We start from the raw sequence: 11,988 nt of genomic DNA on the forward strand, positions 1-11,988 counted from the left end.
GAGCTTCTCCCGTTTCGCTCGCAGCTACTCAGGGAATCCCGGTTGGTTTCTTTTCCTCCCCTTATTAATATGCTTAAATTCAGGGGGTTGTCACACATGAACTGAGGCTTATGTACCTTGCGGTTGTTATCGTCACATCTGGCTTGCGACTACTTTGTTTCAATGTCCAATATGTACCGTTGGACTCGGTTAACGGGCTGTTAGCCCGCGTGTGGTTTAACTCACTGATACCTTCCATTGCCCATACGCTAGTTTGTTTGTGTTCCTTTGGTCAACTTCCATACTTGAATCATTTGTGCTACCGCTGCTGCTTCGACGCTACTTTGACATCTTCGCTTCTATTTAAATAAATAAATAAGCTGAAGCTAGACATCAGTAAACACCACCACAGACACCACAAGCACGCCTTCTCCTCGTACTTCCGCCTCACGCGGGAACACGGACGCTCTAAATACTTCGAATTCCAATGCCAGTATATTGTAAACCACGGGTTCTTTAATGCTAGCGGGTCGTCGCGACCCTAGTTAACATCATGGTGCACGTCTCGTGACGGGTGTCACGGCGTAGTTAAATGTATGCGATACATTTCTCAAATATAAGCGCTCAGTCATCTGTACATCATGGTAGGTTCCCACGACGTGCAATATGCGTTCAACTTATCAATGTTCATGTGTCCTGCAGTTCACATTATGACGCGCAGTTAGCTGCGGTCTTCATCGATCCATGAGCCGAGTGATCCACTGCCGAGGGTGACTAACTTGCGTAAGCCGCCGCTGTGCGCGTATACCCGTTCCCCGTAGGGAGGAGCAAGCCGCCGCTTAGAGACGAAGCATAAAGTGTCCTCATTCCACATAGGGCAAGCTGGATGAATCCATTTTACCCAGGACGGCCGAAGCGGCGTGGACCAGGGGAGAACTGAACCTTATACTTCACACCACAGTAAGTCTACGTGTCCTCTTCCACATAGGGCAAGCTAGAACTAACTATCTTACCCAGGACTGCCGAAGCAGCGTGGACCAGGGGAGGAACACACTTTTCATGGAAACGTAAGGCATCCATGACTGCCATAACGTAAGCCGCCGCTGTGCGCGTATACCCGTTCCCCGTAGGGAGGAGCAAGCCGCCGCTTAGAGACGAAACATAAAGTGTCCTCATTCCACATAGGGCAAGCTGGATGAATCCATTTTACCCAGGACGGCCGAAGCGGCGTGGACCAGGGGAGAACTGAACTTTATGCTTCACACCACAGTAAGTCTTCGTGTCCTCTTCCACATAGGGCAAGCTAGAACTAACTATCTTACCCAGGACTGCCGAAGCAGCGTGGACCAGGGGAGGAACACACTTTTCATAGAAACGTAAGGCATCCATGACTGCCATAGTGCGTAAGCCGCCGCTGTGCGCGTAAACCCGTTCCCCGTAGGGAGGAGTCAAGCCGCCGCTTAGAGACGAAGTATTAAGTGTCCTCTTCCACATAGGGCAAGCTAGAATGAACTATCTTACCCAGGACCGCCGAAGCAGCGTGGACCAGGGGAGAACTGAACTTTATACTTCACACCACAGTATTGAGTAATGTGCCCTCTTCCACATAGGGCAAGCTGGAATGTTCCATTTTACCCAGGACGGCCGAAGCGGCGTGGACCAGTGGAGGACTACACAATCATGAGGTTTGATATCGACTTGTGTGTTTCAATAGGGTACCGATGGTATGTTTTGAACCGATTTGATTTAGCCATTCTGAAGTCATCACTTGGTTGAAGCGCTGAACTAGGGAGGGGCATCGTTTACATATATATTGGTTTTTGCATGCTCTACTAGGTTAATGTCATGAGGTTGGCTATCGAGCATGCCCAAGTGATGACTTGATTGTGTGCTTGCTTGAATTCTTCACATTTCATACCATCGGTTAGTTGTCGAATCATTCCTCGATCATAACCTTCGTTCTTGGTTCATGTATGCTCTCTTCCACATAGGGCAAGCTAGAATTAACTATCTTACCCAGGACCGCCGAAGCAGCGTGGACCAGGGGAGAACTATACTTTGTCTTGTATGCCCTCTTCCACATAGGGCAAGCTAGAATTAACTATCTTACCCAGGACTGCAAAGCAGCGTGGACCAGTGGAGGACTATACTTTGTTCATTACACCACAGTATTAAGTATGGTGTCCTCTTCCACATAGGGCAAGCTAGAACTAACTATCTTACCCAGGACCGCCGAAGCAGTGTGGACCAGGGGAGGACTATACTTTATACTTCACACACTAGCCATACTGAAGTCATCACTTGGTTGAAGCGCTGAACTACGGCGGGGTAATCGTTTACAGGTTATAATCATATAGCTGCATGCTCATTAGTAGATAATGGAATATTGTATGGCAATATGAGCATGCCCAAGTGATGACTTTGTTTCAAGCTCAACAGGTAGGGTATTGAGTCCTCTTCCACATAGGGCAAGCTAGAATGAACTATCTTACCCAGGACCGCCGGAGCAGCGTGGACCAGTGGAGGACTCTATACTTTATACTTCACACCACAGTATTGAGTACGACTTGCATAAAGCCCCTAATGAGAACCACGAGGGCTCTCTCAATGTAGAACCACGAGGGCTCTAGTACCGATTCTCTCGGTACGGCTTGGTCCGTGTTCCTTTATGCTTGTACTCTAAGTATTAAGTATTGTGTCCTCTTCCACATAGGGCAAGCTAGAACTAACTATCTTACCCAGGACCGCCGAAGCAGTGTGGACCAGGGGAGGACTATACTTTATACTTCACACACTAGCCATACTGAAGTCATCACTTGGTGGGGGTGAACTACGGCGGTATCTATCGTTTTGGTTCGGTCTATATAGGGTCGCTTGCATGCTCATTCGAATATAATGTAATTGTGTATGGCAATATGAGCATGCCCAAGTGATGACTTTGTTTCAAGCTCAACAGGTAGGGTATTGAGTCCTCTTCCACATAGGGCAAGCTAGAATGAACTATCTTACCCAGGACCGCCGGAGCAGCGTGGACCAGTGGAGGACTCTATACTTTATACTTCACACCACAGTATTGAGTACTTCTTGCATAAAGCCCCTAATGAGAACCACGAGGGCTCTCTCAATGTAGAACCACAAGGGCTCTAGTACCGATTCTCTCGGTACGGCTTGGTCCGTGTTCCTTTATGCTTGTACTCTTAGAAAGTCTCAACCCGGAGGTCTTGACTTTGATTGTCATAGTTGGACTACGACGGGGTATCCGACTCATCGAATACCCCAGAAGCACACCATCATTCGGGTAGGCGGTACGCGTACCTCCGGACGCGGAAGTCTCAACCCGGAGGTCTTGACTTTGTATTGTCATAGTTGGACTACGACGGGGTATCCGACTCATCGAATACCCCAGAAGCACACCATCTTTCGGGTAGGCGGTACGCGTACCTCCGGACGCGGAAAGTCTCAACCCGGAGGTCTTGACTTTGGTTGTCATAGTTGGACTATGACGGGGCATCCGACCATTGCTGATCGAACACCCCTGGTACACCATCTTTCGGATAGGCGGTGCGCGCACCTCCGACGCGGAAAGTCTCAACCCGGAGGTCTTGACTTTGTATTGTTGGATAGTCCTCTTCCACTATAGGGCAAGCTGGAAATATTCCATTTTACCCAGGACTGCCGAGGCAGCGTGGACCAGGGGAGAACTTCACGGAATCTTCAGGCATCCATGATTGCCATAGTGCGTAAGCCGCCGCTGTGCGCGTCAACTCGTTCCCCGTGAGGAGGAGTCTAGCCGCCGCTAAAAGACGAAGCATTAAGTGTCCTCATTCCACTATAGGGCAAGCTAGAATTAACTATCTTACCCAGGACCGCCGAAGCAGCGTGGACCAGGCGAGGACTACTTTATACTTCACACCACAGTATTGAGTACGACTTGCATAAAGCCCCTAATGAGAACCACGAGGGCTCTCTCAATGTAGAACCACAAGGGCTCTAGTACCGATTCTCTCGGTACGGCTTGGTCCGTGTTCCTTTATGCTTGTACTCGCGGAAAGTCTCAACCCGGAGGTCTTGACTTTGATTGTCATAGTTGGACTACGACGGGGCATCCGACCATTGCTGATCGAACACCCCTGATTCATCATCTTTCGGGTAGGCGGTGCGCGCACCTCCGACGCGGAAGTCTCAACCCGGAGGTCTTGACTTTGTATTGTCATAGTTGGACTACGACGGGGTATCCGACTCATCGAATACCCCAGAAGCACACCATCTTTCGGGTAGGCGGTACGCGTACCTCCGGACGCGGAAAGTCTCAACCCGGAGGTCTTGACTTTGGTTGTCATAGTTGGACTATGACGGGGCATCCGACCATTGCTGATCGAACACCCCTGTTACACCATCTTTCGGATAGGCGGTGCGCGACACCACCGACGCGGAAAGTCTCAACCCGGAGGTCTTGACTTTGTATTGTTGGATAGTCCTCTTCCACTATAGGGCAAGCTGGAAATATTCCATTTTACCCAGGACTGCCGAGGCAGCGTGGACCAGGGGAGAACTTCACGGAATCTTCAGGCATCCATGATTGCCATAGTGCGTAAGCCGCCGCTGTGTGCGTCAACTCGTTCCCCGTGAGGAGGAGTCTAGCCGCCGCTAAAAGACGAAGCATTAAGTGTCCTCATTCCACTATAGGGCAAGCTAGAATGAACTATCTTACCCAGGACCGCCGAAGCAGCGTGGACCAGGCGAAGACTATACTTTATACTTCACACCACAGTATTGAGTACGACTTGCATAAAGCCCCTAATGAGAACCACGAGGGCTCTCTCAATGTAGAACCACGAGGGCTCTAGTACCGATTCTCTCGGTACGGCTTGGTCCGTGTTCCTTTATGCTTGTACTCGCGGAAAGTCTCAACCCGGAGGTCTTGACTTTGATTGTCATAGTTGGACTACGACGGGGCATCCGACCATTGCTGACCGAACACCCCTGATTCATCATCTTTCGGATAGGAGGTGCGCCCACCTCCGACGCGGAAGTCTCAACCCGGAGGTTCGGACTTAGAGTTTTTCCCATTTAAAAGTTTTTCTCTTAGCCATACTGAAGTCATCACTTGGTGAACGATTGAACTAGGGCGGGTTAATCGTTTATAGGTATCATGTGGTTTGCATGCTCTCTTAGGTTAAGGTCATGTGGTTGGCTATCGAGCATGCCCAAGTGATGACTTTGTTTCACGCTTGCTTGATTTCTTCATGATTCCCTGTTATATAGTGTAATCATTCGAGAACAGGGAATCTTTGGTTTTGCTCAACAGGTATTGGATGTCAACTTGGTATCTAGATCGCATTAAGTCTCAACCCTTAGGTTCGGACTTGTATAGTGACATCTTGTTACGGTCTTGAGTCTCAACCCGCAGGTTCGGACTACTTAGTGTTTGATCGAATATAATATGGCAACTTGTGCCTAAGTCTCAACCCGCAGGTTCGGACTTCTGTTTATTTGGCCAATGTATGTATAAGGCAACTTGTGCCTAAGTCTCAACCCGCAGGTTCGGACTTGTGTATTTGTTCGAAGTCATGTATAAGGCAACGTGTGCCTAAGTCTCAACCCGCAGGTTCGGACTTGTTAGTGTTTCGTCAACTTTCATATGGCAACTTGTGCCTAAGTCTCAACCCGCAGGTTCGGACTTGTGTATTTGTTCGAAGTCATGTATAAGGCAACTTGTGCCTAAGTCTCAACCCGCAGGTTCGGACTTGTGTATTTGTTCGAAGTCATGTATAAGGCAACGTGTGCCTAAGTCTCAACCCGCAGGTTCGGACTTGTTAGTGTTTCGTCAACTTTCATATGGCAACTTGTGCCTGAGTCTCAACCCGCAGGTTCGGACTTCTATAGTGTTTCGTCAATTATCATATGGCAACTTGTGCCGAAGTCTCAACCCGCAGGTTCGGACTTCTGGAAGGATCACTTGGCCACTAATGATCCTTCCGCAGGTTCACCTACGGAAACCTTGTTACGACTTTTACTTCCTCTAAATCATCAAGTTCGGTCAACTTCGATAAAGCAGACGCGGTTCACGAGGATCCAGCGAACGATCATCTCCAAAGACCTCACTAAATAATCCATCGGTAGTAGCGACGGGCGGTGTGTACAAAGGGCAGGGACGTATTCAACGCTGGCTGATGACCAGCACTTACTAGAAGTTCCGAGTTCATATGGACCATTGCAATCCATAATCCCTACTAAGTGAGTATTTGAGTGATTTCCCGTTCCTCTCGGAATAGGAGACACGCTGCTACCCACATTGTAGCACGCGTGTAGCCCAGAACATCTAAGGGCATCACGGACCTGTTATCGCTCGATCTCATTTTGCTAAACACAAATTGTCCTGCTAAGCAGCGTACCGTAAGTGCACTTGCGCACACGAACAGCGAAGGTGTCAGGTCATACTCCACCGAAAGGTCCTAACCCGTTCCAATCGGCATCGACGCATTAACGCTGACTGCGTTCTAGTTAGCATATGTGAGTCACGTTCGTTATCGGAATTAACCAGACAAATCAATCCACGAACTAAGAACGGCCATGCACCACTACCCTTAAATTTGAGAAAGAGCTATTAATCTGTCTCACCTCCATAAGTTCGGACCTGGTAAGTTTTCCCGTGTTGAGTCAAATTGAACCGCAAGCTCCATTTCATTTTTTTTTTTTTTTTTTTTTCATCAGGGTTCAGAACTGTATTTCTCTTAAAATTCTAAAAATTATATCACAGTTTACAGAAAGACAATTCCTACTCCCTACTCTCGCCCTTGAAGGTGCCCCACACGGCATGCACCTACACGGTAGAGCCGTGTGGGGCGGGCGTCTGGCTGTCGAGCCACTATCTATCTATTAGGCGTAGGCCTACTGGGACTCGTCCCCTGGTAATCATCTGCGCCGTTGGCGCGCACTTGCGCGGCTCTCCTGCCGCTCTGCTCGTCGCTCTGCTCGTCTCGTCTGCCGTTGTCGAGCGTTCCTTCGCTCTCGTCGAGCCTCCTGCAATGACAGTTGTGCCTGTTGTAAGGTTGCCGCCGTTGCTGCCCGGTTCTCTGGTGCCGCATCGTGATGTCGGAGGCTGGCCACACGGACGGCCATAGTAGCCTCGAATACCCTCGTCGGCATCCGGTCACGACGAAGCTCCAGGCGCCTGATGTTATCCTGAAGCTGGCGAGCCACCCGCCTGAATTCCACGCGCGTCACCTCGTCCATGGCCAGTATACGATCCCTCAGCGTTGGGTCGAGGCCGAATCGGCCCTCTCGCCGCCGCTGCTGTCGTGCTGCCTGCTCCGCCGCTCGCCGCCTCTCTCGATGAACCGCTCGTCGAGCCTCCACGCCGCTTTCGATTCTCCAAACTCGCTGCAGCTCGCGGGTGACACTGACCGCCGCCTCTTCCACACGCTCCCAGGCGTCAGGATCGTGCAGCATGTGGTCGAGGAGCGTGTCAGCCGTCACCGGCTGAAGACCGTGTCCCGTGAGGAACCGTTCACGCACTTCCGCGAACCGCGGGCATTGAAACAGCACGTGCTCTGGTGTTTCGTCGACTCCCGGACAGGCTGAGCAACACGGGGACCGGGTGAACTTCCTGGAATGCAGGTACTCCCTGAAGAAGCCGTGTCCTGTCAGCACCTGCGACAGGTGGAAGCCCACCCGTCCGTGCTTCCGGTTGACCCATCTGTCCACGTCCGGGAGGACTCTGTGGCTCCATCTGATGAATCGGCTTGACGCCACGCCGTCCTGCGCCAACTCATCCCAGCTCTCCTGCCAGTTGCGCATTGTCGCCGCCCTCTCCTCCTTGCGGATCTCTGCTGGGGTGCCGCCGGACTGCTGCTTTCGCTCGTGGCAGCGGTGATCCTCCTTAATAAGCTCGACTATAGGTGGTATACCAGCAACCAGCGTAGCCACGTCGTACTTTACGGTCCGGAAGGTGCTCGCGACCATCTTGGCTGCCCGACTCTGCACCCGGTTCAGCAGACGTCTGTTGCTCTGTATACGCGTAGCCTCCCACCAGACCGGGGCCGCGTATCGTAAGATGGACGTCGACACATTAGCGAGGGTCCGACGTCGCACACTGGAAGGGCCGCCATGATTTTTGAGCAGGTGACACAGTGCTCGGTTTATCCTGTTGGCCTTTTCCGTTACCGCCTTCACGTGAAAATTCCAGGATAAGTGATCCTCCACCTGGACACCGAGGTACCTTATATGACGCTTAGAGCGAAGCGTGGAGCCCCCGACACGCACTGGCACCCTCGGATGGCCCTGCCGCAAGCAGCTCACCATCACCATCTCTGTTTTCTCCAAGGCTAGGGACAGCTGGTGGTCCGCCATCCACCGCCGTACTGTGTTAATCGCCCGGGTCGCCAGCGTCGAAGATTCTCTCGGGGTCCGGCCTGGCACCAGCAAGACGATATCATCCGCGAATCCAACTATCTCCGCTCCCGGTGGTAGCTCCAATCCGAGGACTCCGTCGTACATGGCGTTCCAAAGGGTGGGCCCCAAGATGGAGCCCTGTGGAACGCCGGCGGTGACGGGCCTCGAAACATGTCCGGTGTTGGTGGAGTAGTGGAGCACTCGGTCACGAAAATAGCTCCCGATGATGTCCAGCAGCGCCTGGGGAACGCCTTTGGCCTCCAGGGCCCTCCCTATGTTGGTCCATCCTGCCGAGTTGAAGGCGTTTTTGACATCTAGTGCAACCACCATGCAGCACCTGCGGTCGCGTTGGTTGGTGCGCTTAAACGCCATCGCTCGTTGTCCCGCCTTCACCACCTCCTGGATCGCCTCCACCGTCGATCTCCCCTTACGGAAACCGTACTGGCGGGGAGAGAGGCGAGGACCACCTGGCAGTGGGGCCTCCAGGTGATCGTTGAGACGATCCAGGACTATGCGCTCGAACACTTTACCGACAGTGTCAAGCATGCATAGGGGCCGAAAAGATGACGCCTGGCCCGGTGGTTTCCCTGGCTTAGGCAGCAACACCAATCGCTGCGCTTTCCACGCCACCGGGAAGTCTCCGCTGTCCAGCAGCTGCTGGTAAATGCGCCGGAAAGTAGCGGGAGACTCTCGGATTGCCGCCGTGACTGCACCATTGGGGACGCCATCTGGTCCGGGGGCCTTTCGGGGGTTCAGCCTGGCCGCGATCGCTAGGAGTTCCTCGTCGGTGATTGGGCGCAGTGGCGGTTCCTCAACGCCCGGCCCTGGTGACTCCGGCCACTCCATGGGGGGGTGCGTGGGAAATAGCTCGTCGACTATGCCTCCCAGTACCTCGGCGTCGCGTTCCTGGGGCAGGCGGGCGCCCTTCACCCACGCCGTCACTATCCGGTACGCGTCCCCCCAAGGGTTGTCCTCTATACTATCAGCGAGCTCCTCGTTGCAGCGCCTCTTGCTGGCACTGATCGCCTTCCGGAGACGCTTCTTGGTGGCACGGAGGGTCGCCGCGCGCAGCAAACGAAGCGTTGGATCCCGCGTGCGTCGGAGAATCGCCTTGGCTCGCCGGCAGCTCTCGCGTAGCTCGGCGATTTCCTCCGTCCACCAAAAGACGTGAGTGCGGTTCCTGGAGTTCATCCGAGGCATCACCTCATCGCACGCGCGCTGCAGCGTGGAGACGAGGGTGGCCGGATCCTGCGCAACCTCGTTGAAGTTCAGCAAGCGGAGCGCCTCCGTGAACAGCTCGGCGGAAAACACCGACGTGTCCCATCGTCGACTCGGCCTCGGGGGTGGTTGGTCTGCTCTAACCGAACGGCGCGTTGGTGCTGCGGGGATGCCCACGGTGTAGAACAGCGGCTGATGGTCGCTCGCTGTGTAATCCTGCAGGACGACCCAGTCCTCCCCGCCCGCGATGCTCCTGGACGCCAGACTGATATCATTCACCACCGGGGGGGCAACGGCACTCCCCGTGAAGGTCGGTGTCCGTCCGCGGTTCAGCACCCGTAATGATAACAGCTCCGCAAGGGCGATGATTTCGTGTCCCCGGTTGTTAGTGGATTGGCGGCCCCACTCGACCGCGGCCGCGTTGAAATCGCCGGCCACAAGCTCCATTTCATTGTGGTGCCCTTCCGTCAATTCCTTTAAGTTTCAACTTTGCAACCATACTTCCCCCGGAACCTGACTTTGGTTTCCCGGAAGCTACTGAGAGCACCTGGTTGTAGCGTCTCCCAATTGCTAGTTGGCATCGTTTACGGTTAGAACTAGGGCGGTATCTAATCGCCTTCGATCCTCTAACTTTCGTTCTTGATTAAAGAAAGCATCCTTGACAAATGCCTTCGCTTTAGTTAGTCTTACGACGGTCTACGAATTTCACCTCTCGCGCCGTAATACTAGTGTCCCCAACTACTTCTGTTAATCATTACCTCCGGTCTGAGTACAAACCAATGAAAGATTAGACCAAGGTCGTATTCCATTATTCCATGCAAGATTATTCTAGGGCGTTTGGGCACCCTGCTTTAAGCACTCTAATTTGTTCAAGGTAAACGTGAGCGGTCGAGCTCTATGTTACACTTGCACCCGTTGAAGGGCACACCATGACACAGACTTGGTGCCCTACCACACCATTGAGTCGCAACCAGATTCCGACTTGGCCCACCGACCACGGGTTGACCGGGTCGGCGGAGCCGGACTGTGTTGGACAAGTATCAACTTCGAACGTTTTAACCGCAACAATTTTAATATACGCTAGTGGAGCTGGAATTACCGCGGCTGCTGGCACCAGACTTGCCCTCCACTTGATCCTCGTAGAAGGATTTATGCTCTACTCATTCCAATTATGAAACATCATTAAAGAGTTTCATATTGTTATTTCTCGTCACTACCTCCCCGTCCCGGGATTGGGTAATTTACGCGCCTGCTGCCTTCCTTGGATGTGGTAGCCATTTCTCAGGCTCCCTCTCCGGAATCGAACCCTGATTCCCCGTTACCCGTTGCAACCATGGTAGTCCTCTATACTACCATCCATAGTTGATAGGGCAGATATTTGCGAGATCTGTCGTCGGTGCGAGACCATACGATCAGCATCATTATCCAGACTTCAACTCAATGACACGGAGAACCCGCGATTGGTTTGACTAATAAGTGCACCAGTTCCCGCGAGGGTCCTGGCATGTTGCATGTATTAGCTCTAGATTTTCCACAGTTATCCAAGTAACTAGGTTGATGATCTCGTAAATTATAGCTGTTATACTGAGCCTTATGCGGTTTCACATTAAATCTGTTTGTACTTAGACATGCATGGCTTAACCTTTGAGACGAGCGTATATTACTGGTAGGATCAACCAGAATTCCGACTTTGCGTTCGAATGTTCATTGTCCCATTGCACCCGGAGGAGCAAACACCACGTTCTATATGTTGTCAAGTCCGGTAGCACACGGGAGGCGAGCCCCCGTGCGAACCTCATTGCCCTCGTATCACACACACACCCGATGCACCGGACAGGCACTTGAGCGGCATTCGACTCCGCTAAGCGCTCGTGCGCCCGATTGTGCATGCGCTGACGGGGCCTTCATACCCCTACCACAGCGACCTTATGCCAAACTTCCATGAATACTTAGGTGAGCTGACAAGGGCCTTCATTTCCCTACCATCAACTAAAGGACACGCTAGGCGCGTCCGATCATTGCAACTGCGGGGCTTTCATACCCCAATCACCACAGTACGCAATTCACCAGAGTTTAATCACAACCCCCCCGGACATGGCACACTATTAACTTGCAACAAAACTTAGTGTGTGCCGGGCACATCGGTTCCACAAAATCATTCCCGATGTACCCCAATTGGGGTTGTGAACGCATTCACGGTCCTCTGACACACCCAACCAAGCGTGGATACTACATACCTCAAACACCCAGTACACTAACAGACAAATCAATATATGGTTGCTTTCCCCCAGACATTTGCCAATCACTTGGCACCCGGACGGGAACTCGCTCCTGATTGCGCCAATGCCACCCATTTGCCAAGAGCGAGTTCTGTATGTAGATTTCATTTGGAAAGAC

General features: G+C 52.4%; 1 non-coding gene and 1 pseudogene across 1 annotated transcript; both read right to left on the reverse strand.

The window, feature by feature from the left end:
* The window catches only part of LOC131292127 (large subunit ribosomal RNA), a 7,035-nt pseudogene extending 6,925 nt beyond the window's left edge, over positions 1-110 (reverse strand).
* Positions 111-597: 487 nt separating this feature from the next.
* Positions 598-752, reverse strand: LOC131292129 (5.8S ribosomal RNA). Its single transcript, XR_009189824.1, has one exon. It is a non-coding gene; the product is annotated as a 5.8S ribosomal RNA (ribosomal RNA).
* Between the last annotated feature and the right edge of the window lie 11,236 nt (positions 753-11,988).

This window comes from Anopheles ziemanni, assembly GCF_943734765.1.
Source record: "Anopheles ziemanni chromosome X unlocalized genomic scaffold, idAnoZiCoDA_A2_x.2 X_unloc_33, whole genome shotgun sequence".
NCBI classification, from domain to species: Eukaryota; Metazoa; Arthropoda; class Insecta; order Diptera; family Culicidae; genus Anopheles; species Anopheles ziemanni.